The sequence below is a fragment of the Poecilia formosa genome, unplaced genomic scaffold (genome assembly GCF_000485575.1).
Source record: "Poecilia formosa unplaced genomic scaffold, Poecilia_formosa-5.1.2 Scaffold69, whole genome shotgun sequence".
In the NCBI taxonomy this organism is placed as follows: domain Eukaryota; kingdom Metazoa; phylum Chordata; class Actinopteri; order Cyprinodontiformes; family Poeciliidae; genus Poecilia; species Poecilia formosa.
In genome coordinates, this window is record NW_006800008.1 from 2,133,633 (window position 1) to 2,146,611 (window position 12,979).

Genomic DNA, 12,979 nt, shown 5'->3' on the forward strand with positions numbered 1-12,979 from the left:
GGGCTCGTTACTGGGGCTTAAAGCCTTTTTTGGTGGAAAGATGGTATTTGAGAGGAAATATTTACTTTATTATAAATTCAGTTTTTGCTGTCAAACAGATTCTAAGTTAAGTGAAGGTTGTTAATTTGTAGCAGCTACAACAGATACAAGTAATTAGAAAAATGCAGCATAACTCTGACCACCAGATGGCAGAGTTCTTCCAGTATGATCCGTAATCCTCTACGTGTTGAATATGCATCAACAGGCATTGGTTGTATACTTATTCCATCTTGGTTGTATTGTGGTTTGACACAAATTTGTAACAGTTGAGCTGCATTTAGTTGTGACTAATTGTTGCTTTTATGCTTTAAATATAACATAATATTAGAGGATATTACCCTCGACATTTGCCTGACTTAATTATATCCAAAAACTCATAGAAGACGAGGTGAATTATGTCTCATCTATTTTTTCATTATAAAATCAGCTCATATGAACAGAGATGAAGAGATAAGGTGATTGGTACTCGACAGCAAATTTGAAACGGAGACATAACGTTTACTTTTTACTTTTTAAGCTAAAAAAGGAAAGTATCAGAGCTCAAATTACTTAAAAGAAACCTGAAATAAACCAACATTAAATACATTTTTCCTTTTCACCAACACTTAATTTCTCTCACCCACGCTAGACTCATTGCTCATTTGCACATAACTTCAGAAACATGTTGGCACTCAGAAAAAAAGAATTAAAAAATCACAAAAAGCACAATGTGGACCCTTATTCCTGCAGGAGAACAAACACGGCATAACAATACCCGGCTGGTATTATTATTTATCCTTCACGTTGCGGCTTTTAAAAATAGAAAGAGCCTCGGAAAGTTCTGGCAAAGCTTCTCCTTCAGTTCAGGTGTTTTGGAGGGGATAAGAGGCTTTTTTAGGGTTTATAAGCTGTGGCTAAATGCTTCTTTTTTAAAACGCAAAAATATAGCTGCTCATAAATGTTTGTTTACCTTCTTGGCTCATTCGTTGAGTTAACGCCACCCATGCGATGTCTGTGTCTGTTGCGTAACCTGAATGTGTAAAATCATCCGGTTAATGAAGAAAGTCTGTTAAAAACGAAACAATCCTTCATTTTTTTCAGCGTCTGGCTGCAGTCCAACATCTGAGAGGAAAACACCAGATTAGCTGGAGCAGTCATGACTCTGCAGGAAGAGAGATTACAATAAGCTTTCCTAGAAATAAGAGGAACCTGTGAAAACACTGCTTTTTGTCTTTTTACAAAATGAGACATAGATTTAAGGTGCAGGAGAAAAAAAACGAGACAACAAAAGACGGGGAGCCTCTTTAAGAGGTACAGTAATACTGCTGAAAGGCTGAAAGGAAGCAATGCATTCGAAATGAAGGGTTTTCAGGCGCTGCAGTCGAATAAGATCATCCCCAGTTGTTCCTCTGAGCTTTCCTGACTTACTTTCAAATCAAATTATTTATCCTGCAGCCTCATCAGGGCACCTAAAGGAGGGAAAGTAGAGCCAGGTTGGAGGTATTGTGCAAAAGCCCTGTGGAGTGTTCAGTAATTTATTGGAGCTGTTTTTCCTGTGAAATGAAATAGTTTTTCTCCTTTTCTGCCTTGAAAAATAACATGAAGTAATAATGCGGGACTCTCAAGATGGCTGCCGCTGTACACAAACGAATAAACTATGATTGACGCACAACTGCAAAGCAAATTAAAAATGAGCAAATAAACTTACTCTGACTTATTATTATACTAAACCAAACTGAATTATATCAATTTAACATTTTAGTAAATAATGAAAATATAAAATTCATAAGAATTAACCGTAAAATAAAGGAAATTTTTAAACTTGTGGTTAAAAATGCATGCACTGTACATTGCATTTTAGACTTATTCCCAATATTATGCAGCGTTAAATAATAATCCAATAAATTAGGAGGTAGTTTAGTCATTACAAACACACGATAATTTGAGACATTATTTCATAAATTCAACATTAAAACAGGTTTTTATCTCTTTCTATTTTGTTTGCGCAAACATTTATATTTATAAACATTTATATTTATTTATTTTCGTATGCAAAAAATATTACATTTGGTCAGTTTTCATGCTGACCAAACCGTACAAACAGTACAGGCTTGAATCGGTAAACATTTTATAGATTTGATAGAAAATGTTTATTTCAGTAGTTAAAGACTTAAAAAAAAAAAGATTTGTGAACTTCGTTGAGGCTAACATGCTAAGTATCCGACAATATTATGCTGTAGTTCCTCTATTTTAGCTTTTACTGTGCTAATCTCCTTTAGCCTATATTTTACTAAACATATTTATCTTTTTCACAGCAATTAAAGTCTAAGTTTTATATTTCAAGTTTTTTCTCTTCACATTAAATATTTGGTTTGCTGTTAATGAGTGATATCTAGCAAAAAGTCTAGGATCTTTAGGATTTAAGGCTACATGCTAAGCTAACCGCTTCCTAGCATGTTTAAAGTTACTCACATGACATTAAACTTGAACCACAACTTATTCAACCTTGGTCCACTTTCCCAGTAAACTACTTTAGCCTCATTAAAAGATAACACAGTGGCAGTCTGGTGGTGTTGTACCTGCAAAAATAAATATTAATAGTGGTCATTAATTTCAAATTTAGAGATTGACTGGAGTCATTATTTCCAAACCTTGACAGTCTGGGGTGAGCTGGATAATTAATGTGAATGTTTTGACACATTCGTACTCAGCAGCTCCAACGGTGCGTATTAAGCAAGAGGAGACATATGATAATATCAGCTCAGTATAATCCTCATATATATGATAATTACACTTGGCTTTACAACATGCGTCGCCTCATTTTCATGGTCGCAGCTGTAAATGATTCTCAGCACGATTAAAACTCATTTCATGGAGATAGTTTGATTTTTTTTTTTTTTTTCAACACCACACCTGGAAAAACGGCACAAAAACACAGATAATAGCTGCTGAATATAGTTAAAATCTCCCTGCAGCTGTAATTGATGCAGATATTTTTTCTTGGTTATTTACAGCCTTACCAAGTGCAGCAGAGTTTAATTAATTGCTCTAAATTTTCATTCAGTGCCCTGTTTTTTATTTTTCATTTGCTTTATTTTCTTGAAGGTTTTTGTTATTTGAAATAATTTCCCATGTGACATGTAGCTGTTAAGACAATTTTATTTCAAAATCATAACTCATAACCAAGGGATACCAAGCTGTGTTTGGTTAGGAGTCAACTTTCAGGCTCCCTAATGAGTCTAAAACCAATGTTTACTCTTCGTTTAGCTCATCTTTTTCATCTTTACTCTTGCTCTGCTGCTGCTATTTGCTGAAATATATTTTCACCATTTGAATAGCTTTCAAATGGTGGTTCTTGGCTTTCCTAGAACTGATGTTTTTCCTGAGAGCGATGAAACTATCCCAAATGTTTTGTAATCCATCTGCTACATTTTATTGCAGTAATTCTGCAGAAAAGTTCAACTGAAAAAGAGGAGGATAAAACAATTCAATAACCTTCACATCCTAATACTTTATTAATTCACTTTTGATTAAATCTCACCACACTCTGGCTTTCTCTTTCTTTTTTTTCTTATGTAAACACTTGGCAGTACATACGCTCATGTACATACTGTTCTACTCATTCTTTATTTCCTCTAAAGTTCACTTAAAACTGAAGTCAGATTCTGTTTGTGCTCAGAATCATGGCCAATAAAACTGATTCTGATTCTAATGACACTTCTAAGACAAATTAGGAAATAAATAAGTCAAAGTTGTAAAGAAAACACAGAGCTGCCACAGCTAACAGGCGGCAACAGAAAAAAAAAGGGGGAGGAGCTGTCAGTTACTGGTTACTATGGTAACCACCAACTGCCAAACGAAGCAGCGCAACAGGACTTAAAACACCAACAAATGTCTGAAGAAACAACTTTTTGACTTAACAAAATGGATTAAAATAAAACCTCAAGAAAGGACGGACCCATGTGTTTTGGTGTTTTGCTAGCTAACCGTTTAAATTATTACTATATGATTAAACAGTCATTGGTAAAAGGACTTTCTAAGTAGAGATAAAACTTTACAGATTAGTATTACTATGAACCATTTAAAATCTACATTTAGAAAATATCTGTTGCTTAGAGAGAGAGAGAGACATTATGATGAATCAGTGTTGCTACAGCAACATGCTTTTACTCTGAAAAGTTTCTTTGTTTTTACTTTATTGCCTTTTGGTTAATTGTTCTGTATTCAGATTCGGGAGCGATTTGTAGTTTAAATAATTTTCCAATAGTTTGATTCATAATCCAAGATGTTTTCCACATATTGATTGCATCCATCATTTACACACATTGGGCATCATTCCTCAGCACAACTCAGACTTTATTCTGTTTTATTTTAATCATTTTTTATGTGATTTTTAAAAAAACAGTATTTATTGAAGTGACCATAATTTGGCTTGTGTTGGTAGGAATGACTCAGTTATACCCCAAAGCTATTTCTTAAAAAAAAAAGGTTTGAAAAGGATAAATAAAACAACAAAACAGAATAAATAAAATAAAATACCAAAAATTAATAAATATGACCTAAAAACTGACCCTATGTAGAGGGCTAGTATGAACACACATTAAAGTAAAAAATAAAAATAATAGAAAAAGAAATCTAAATAAAGATATTTATATAAATAATATTTTATGTTTATACTTTATGTTTATCTATGATAACAGTAAGAATAGAAAATTATATAATTTTAAAAATAATTAAATAAAAATAAATGCATTGATTTTGCCAATATTTCTAGACAAATATTTTTACTTTAATTAAATAAGCAAGAGGCATCTACTGTTAGTATGAAACTAACAAACAATCATTCTGGTGAATATTTTCCAAATTAACACATAATTGGCCTTAATTAAAGTATTAGATACTTCGATCCAATAACTTTTAGAGAAACTATGGAAGAAGATTAGGACCAAAAAAGAAGAGGATTCTGACTTTTAATCTCAGGAGATTAAAGTCAAAATTCTGAGAAAAATGTCAAAATTATTATTTTTTCCAGTGTCCCTAATCCTCTTCCTTAGAAACCAGAACTCAGCAACAAATGTAGAGTTAAGAAAACAAACAAAGAAAGTTTGTTTTACAGAAACAACTCCAGGGCAGAAGTGTTTCTGAGCAGCACAGAAATGTCATGTTGTTTCACTCAGAGGAGACAGCGGGTCGATCCTCCTGACTGACATCTGCGGCTGACAGGTGGGCCGGCTGTAAATCATCACAAACTCTCTCTGGTCTGAGATCAAACTGACCCGCTCGGCCTCGTTTCCTGCCACCCCTCCTTCAGCTGCGGCGGAGAGGAAGAGGAAGAGAAACTCGCTGACTTGTACACAAACTCTGCATGAATTAAACATGGAGACAATCCCAGGAACTCTGAGAAGATACACAAACAAGACGGAGAGCGGCGAAAACGGAGGAAGTCAAAATAAGGGTTTGACACCCAGCCCATCCTCTGGGTCGTCCAGAACATTAAAAAAAAAAAAACGAAACCGCAAATCTCCGCTCTGAGATCTAGGAGGTCGAATTTACAGCCTCCGAATCTGACGAAAACTCTTTAAAATTCACTACGACGACGCTGCGGTGTCGTAAACCATTCCCTCAGGTTTCAAACAAACAGACGAATAAAGCAGATGGATCTTATCATCACTGCATCATGGCGTGTGTCACAGCCGAGGTGAGTAAACTGCGCCCACGCCGCAACCGCTTTATCATAAATAATCCCAGCAGACACAAATATCACTTATTCAGAAAAAAACATGTCTGGTCTAGTGAATTAAAATCATTCCTTCAGCAGAAAACAGGTAAAAGGTGAATTTAATTACAAGGCAGAAGGTTTGAGTGACCCAGTTCTGAAGAGAAACTCCCTCACATGCTGGTATTTTCTAACCAAATCCTGGCAGGAAGCCTGAATCAGTGGGAGTTCAGGACAGAAAAAACCCGGCCTCAGCCTACAAATACAGAAAAAAGTCAACACATAGGTAAAATCCACAAGTATTCTGACCCATCCGCAAGCAAACCCCCCCGTCTTCCAGTAGGTGAGCATCTAAATCTGTGACGCAAGAGGAGGATCTGAAAAGTCACAGTTTCCCTGCAGCATCCTCTGCAAACCCTCCTCCGCCGGCTGGCAGGCTGTTTCCTAGCTACCTGACTCAGACGAGGCTCTGCTTCTCACATTTACTGCGTTACCTTCAAGAAGCGAAGCGACTGAAATTATTTTCCTCAAACGGCAAGAAAATCTTACAAAAGGACGATTATAACTTGTTTTCCCTTTCTGTTAACCTCATAAGCCTCACAGTTTGTATTTGAAATAACATACCTGAATCTAATTTAGTTTTTCTCACCAATTACAAACCGTATTTCAATAGTGGAACAGAAAATAATTTGGATGTTTTTGTGCCTCGCATTAGAAATAACCATATATCTCTATTACTATACAGAGATTGATGCAGCTGAGGTAAACTAAACCAAATTTACAGAAGTTTTAGTAAATAAATATCCAGTTATTTTGCCATTGGGATAAGTTGCCACCATCTAAAAAACTGGGGATTTTATGTGTTTTTATTTAACAAATTAAAATTATTTTTAGACGTCAAAAATTGCTTGTTTTTGATAAATGCAACCCTTCTATGTTTGTCTCAGGTCCAGTAGGTTGACTTTACAACAATCACATTCAGGTTCACTGCATTTATTCTAACAAAAGAGCAAATCAAGTTGGTGGTTATCATCAGTCCAGCAGCTTCTGCCTCTAAACATTAAATAAAATTCAACAAATAAACATAAACAAACTACAAAGCATTATTAACTCCCAATGATCAGTTGGCAGCACTTAACATTTGTAAAATTAAACGTAGCTAAAATGGACAATATTAATAATAACAGTTAAAAACATATACAAAACATAGCGCAATTACTAATGCAACATGTATATTATTAAATTTGATCCTAATAAGGTCCACAGTTACCGACGGCAACAGAAAAAGGGGGAGGAGCTGTCGGTTACTGGTTACTATGGTGACCACCAACTGCCAAGAGCAGCTTAACAGAACTTAATACACCAATAAATATAATAATAATAATTATTATTATTAATAATAATACATATAATTCTTTTATCCAATTCAAGTTGTCTATGTTAATTTACGTTGTTCCCTTGAAAATAATCTTAGTAGATAAATAACTATTTAAACTCATTGACAGACAACCTTAAAGCTATTACATCCGTTCACAGTAGTAAACCGAAATTGAAATAAAATCTGCTTAACTGTAGCTAAGAATTGTAGAAACACAGAATTTTACAAAGTAATTTTGGTCTAGTTTCTGTTAGTACATTGAAATAAAACAAAACTAAAAAAGTAACTTTTCAGTACTATATAGGAACTTGTTTTAAGTCAATAACTATTTAATAATGATGGATTGGCAGATCAATTCACTTATAACAAGACACGTTTCCCTTGTTACAAGTGAATTTATCTGCTAGTATTTTTTTGTCAATATTAAGTAATTATTTACTTAAAACAAGCTCCCATATCTTCTTGAAAATGTACTTTTAAGTTAACGTTGTCTTTTTTCAAATGTACTAAAAACCTAGACCAGCAACACTTGGTGAGATTTTGTGTTTTTGCAGATGAAAGCAAATAAAACTGCGATTCTGAACTCGGATTGATTTCTCTTCGTCGGTTTGGTAACTAACACATCTGCTCTGTGATCGTCTCGTTTTGTCGTAGTTCTGTTCAGCTAATTTGGGCTGAAAGCAGAGGAAAGGGGTCGGCGGCGTGAGGCGGTCTGGGTCATTGCTGACATGAGCGATCATCATTCCCTGTTTAACCTGTAGCTTCAGACAGACAGCGGCCGTATCAGTGCCATCCCACCAGACACCTGCAGTAAAAGGTGACAGAGGTCGAAGGAGGGGTCGCGTTTTTACCGAAGGATCCAGAACCCGACTGACACTCTGATCCGTCACCCGCGGCCCTCTGGTGACAGGATGTGACAGACGGAGATGGCGTCCTGATCTGGAGCTCTGACCCGGGTTCTGGAGCGGCCGCCGGCCTCCCCACGAGTCAGCACCAGCCGTCAGCGCCCGCTGTCAGTCTGACGGATGAGACGGCTCGGCGTTGGGGGCAGACTGCTCGCACCGGCCACGCAGCAGAGCAGAGATGCAACAATCGCATTTCTCTAAAGCTATAAGGCTCTGCAGATTCTCATTGCTCTCTAAGAACTAAAATTAATATATTTTTTTCTCATTGCAGAGGTCGGAAGTTGGACTTCCTGTCTGCATGAATGAAGTGAAACCAAAGGAGTCCAATAATGAATTCACTCTTTAAACTGTTTTACCTTAGTTTGTTTGGACAATTAAAGTACAGATCAGATATATTAAAAAAACACAACCACCAACAAACAACAACACCAACAACCAACTACAACAAACAACAACTAACTACCAACAACTACTAACAACAACCATCAACAACAACCACAAAAGAACAACCAACAATAACTACTAAAAACCGTTAGCAACATCCAACTACAAACAACAAAAACCTGCAACAGCAACCAAAAACTACCAACAAACAACAACCACCAACAACAATCAGTGCAGAAAGAGGCAACAAAGCCCAAGGGGCTTATATAAGGTCTCTGCCTAAAATAGCACCGGAAAAAACAACAACTAATCAATTAATCAATGAGGTTCATTTGTTTAGCCCATTTGAGCAGGAAGGTGATAGTAATACAATGCACTTGATCATAAATTGATGAAATACAATCATATAGAAAAGAAAACATAAACACATCTACAAAATACTAATAAAATTTAAATAAAATACGTAACAATGAAAAAAGAATTGGTCCCAATTCTTCAAGAACAGTTTTAAATAATGTCTACTAAAGAGCTTACTCTTTAGTAGACATTAAACAATATCACTTAAATTCTGTCTAAGTGATAATTCAACATAAATTGGTTTAATTGTGAATTTTGAAACAGATTTTAAAAAGCCAAAATAAGATTAGATTAATTCTTACTATAAATTCTCAGTTGGATTAAGGTTTGGACTTTAACAAGGCCATTCCAATCCTTGAATATACTTTAATCTAAGGAAAGTGAACCTATCCCGCAGTTTCTAACAGCTTTTATTTTACAAATCTTCTCAGTATCTCTGTTAAGCTCCTATGTTACTGTTGAAGGCAAGCAGGCCCATGTCAAAACACCTTCTTCCATTTTTGCTGTGATTTGTAGCAAGCTGCAAACTTTATTTATTAAGTATTTTCAAACAAACTGCTAAACATTTACAAGAAGATAAAAAAAAGATTGATTGATTGACATTACAGAGTTGTGGTTACTTAATTATTAACTAATCCAATGACGTCTGGCTGCAGAATATTTTATTTGGGGTGGCATGCATTTTGAATACAAAATGCATGCCACACTTTTCAGATTTTAATGTCATGCAACTCTACATTAATTCCCTGTTAGTCATAAACTCCTATAAATGTCGAAGCTAACAGATTACAGCCCGGCCTCCCTCTCATTGATCCATTGTGGTATTTAATAACTTTGAATCTTTGAAAAACAGAACATTAATAAAACTATAAAGGTCAATTATTAATCTTGTGCAGAAAAAGTTTATATATGTGGATTAATATTCCACTTTTGTCCTCCATGTTAGGATGCTTGTATGATGATAAAGTCCCGTCGGGGTTCAGGTGAAGCCCGACTCTAAGCGTCTTGTCTCTCCTTTAACTTGCCACCCATCGTGGATTTATCTCCTTTCAAACAGACCGCAAGCCGCGCGTTTCAGCACTGCAAAGTCACGCAAGGGCGGCTGTCAGAGGAGAAACATGGAGTCGGTACTTTCTGACTTCAGGTTTCAAAGAGCGATATAATGCCAAATAATTTACCTCTCGCTCTGCTATGCTAATCTGACATTTGATACCGACTTTTTCTGGATTCCTCCGTGGAAAGCAAGCTCAGCTAATTCGCCTCCAGGGACAGGTTGGCGAGGCGAAGGGAGGGCGGGCCTGACGCCATCCAGCCTTCCTGAGTGTAATTACAGCGCCGCCGCTCATCCTCTCTGACAGCCCGTTGTTCAGACTGTCTGCTCCCTCTTCTTCCTCCACCATGTGAAGAACGACGCGAGTTCAGGAGGTAGAGGTTGTTTCCTAATTCCTGCAAATTAACCGAGGATTTGCTCAAAATCCCCGGCTTCGTTGGTGGATCTAGAAGTTAAGTTGGAGTTGACCAAACTTGGCGAAGGAGTCGCTGGGTTTGAACAAACGTATCATGACATAAACATTTCACATCAGTTGTCTTTTGTTTTAAATATATGAAATACTACCTTTGCTTTCTTTTAGCTACAGTTTTTTGTTGTTTATTTTTAAGCATTTATGAGACATACTTGCCAAAACTTTAAACCGCTGCTACGCCAGTTACTCAACAAGTTGTTGCTAGGTAACCAAAGAATCTCTGAGTGAGCTGTTGCTAGGTAACCAGAGAGTGAATGAGTTAGTTGATGCCACTAACTTTGCTTAGCTAGCTGTGAGAAATCTATTGATTTGATTTATTGCCCAACTAATACACTGAAAAAACACAAAATCTTTCCAAGTATGTTTGGTCTAGTTTCTAGTGCAAATAAATTAGTACAAGACTAAAATAACTGAGAAGTAACTTTTTAGCAAAGAACTACAAATGTGTTTTAAGTCAATAATTCCTTAAAATTGATTAAAAAGTATTAGTTATGAGTCAAATATAATATAAGTTGTAATATGAGAAAATGTCTTGTTCCACTGGCAGATTATTTCACTTATAACTAATACTTTTTCATCAACACTAAGGAATTATTTTTCTTAAAACAAGCTCATATATCTTGCTGAAAAGTTACTTGTATGTTAGCTTTGTCTTATTTCAAGTGTACTAAGATATTTGAACTGGACCGACCAAAAATACTTGGTAAGATTTTGTAGTTTTGCAGTGTATTAGGGCCAAACAAAAAATCAACAGCAACATATATCATAATAGACATGTGATCAATATCAATATCAATAGATAATGTCTCTCCAGACATTAGAAAACCTGGATCTACCCCTTAAAAAATTATAAAACATGATTTTTTTATTAAACACATTGTAAAATATCATTCAACGACTCAGTTTACATACTTTTAAAATTTTTAAATACATTTATAAGGGAAAAAAATCAACATGTTTCACTACAGTCAAGCTAAATAGACTTTGACTCGCTACAGCAAGTCTTGTTATAAACACAGAGCCAAAGTAACGTCGTAAAGTTCAACCATGAGAAACAGAAGTCAGTTCTGACAGGTTAATATGTTCTTATTTTACATCACAGCGGCCCCTTGTTGATTACTGCGACCCCTCCGTTAATAATATCCACCAACCCTGAGGCTAATATCTGTTAACACTTGTCCTACACTGAAAATGATACTAAACATAATTACTTTTATGTAAAAATGACAGAAGCTCCTACAGACATTTGCTCGACGTCTTCATATTGCATCCAACGAATGAAATAGCGAGTTGATTGAACAACATTGAACTGACTCTTGGATATTATTTTCAGATTTGGACACTTAAACTTGTTGGAAGTAAGCCTGTCGGCATAAGCAACGAATCAATTAATCACATGATAAATTAAAATAAGCTATATTTTTTGAAGGGCAATTTTGTTTACAGAGACAGTCAACCTCACACTAGCTCCGGCTCCTTCCCCACCAGATAGGGCTTCTGCAACCAAGGAACAGATCGCCAGGGACCCCACCCTCGACCACCACCCATCCCACACTGCACCCGACCCCTTTGGGCCCTCTGACAGGTGGTGGGCCCATGGGAGAGGGGACCCATGTCTCCTCTTCAGGCTGAGCCCAGCCGGGCTCCATGGGTAAAAGCCCGGCCGCAAGGCGCTCGCCATCGTGCCCCACATCCGGGCGAAGGAAGACCAAATCCAACATTCACATTCATCAAAGGGGTCTTCAGGCTGAGCTTTGTCTGGTCCCTCAACCTAGGACCTGTCTGCCTTGGGTGACCCTACCAGGGGCATAAAGTCCCTGACAGCACAGCTCCAGGATCATTGGGACACTCAAACCTCTCACCCCGATAAAGTGGCAACCATCTTTTATTTGTTTTTCAAGCTTTATCATCTCCATAATAGTTTTCTCCATAGAATTTACAGAAGTTTTAGTGAATAAATATCCAGTTATTTTGCCATTGGGATAAGTTGCCACCATCTAAAAAACTGGGGATTGTATGTGTTTTTATTTAACCAAAAAAAAAAAAAAAAGATTTTTAGACGTCTAAAATTGCTTGGTTTTGATATAGTATGTAACCCTTCTATGTTCGTCTCCCAATGAGCAGTTGGCAGCACTTAACATTTGTAAAATTAAACATAGCTAAAATGGACGACATTATTAACAGTTAAAAACATATACAAAATATAGCGCAATTACCAATGCAACACTGTATATTATTAAATTTGTCTAAAATATATGCTAAAATAAAATATTTGTAAAGAAAACAAAGAGCCGATCCTAATATGGTCCACAGTTACCGACGGCAACAGAAAAAGGGGGAGGAGCTGTCGGTTACTGGTTACTATGGTGACCACCAACTGCCAAGAGCAGCTTAACAGAACTTAATACACCAATAAATATAATAAATAATAATAATAAATATAATTTTTTTAGCCAATTTAACTTGTCTGTTATTGGGCGTTGTTCCCATTAAAATAATCTTAGTAAATAAATAACTATTTAAACTCATTGACAGAAAACATTAAAGCTATTTTTACATCCGTTCACAGAAGTAAACCGAAATTGAAAAGTATCAGTATCAGCAAAGCGACCCGTTTCCCTAGAACCAGTATCAGCAAAGCGACCCGTTTCCCTAGAACCAGTATCAGCAAAGCGACCCGTTTCCCTAGAACCAGTAT

At 36.2% G+C, this 12,979-nt stretch overlaps 1 protein-coding gene and 1 long non-coding RNA gene across 3 annotated transcripts in view; both read left to right on the top strand.

Moving 5' to 3' along the window:
- The window catches only part of LOC103140255 (ankyrin repeat and BTB/POZ domain-containing protein BTBD11-A), a 167,531-nt gene that overhangs the window by 83,990 nt on the left and 70,562 nt on the right, over window positions 1-12,979 (top strand). The window lies entirely within an intron of this gene.
- LOC107836601 (uncharacterized) lies at window positions 2,352-6,609 on the top strand. Its single transcript, XR_001662544.1, has 2 exons — window positions 2,352-2,995; window positions 3,033-6,609. It is a non-coding gene; the product is annotated as an uncharacterized LOC107836601 (long non-coding RNA).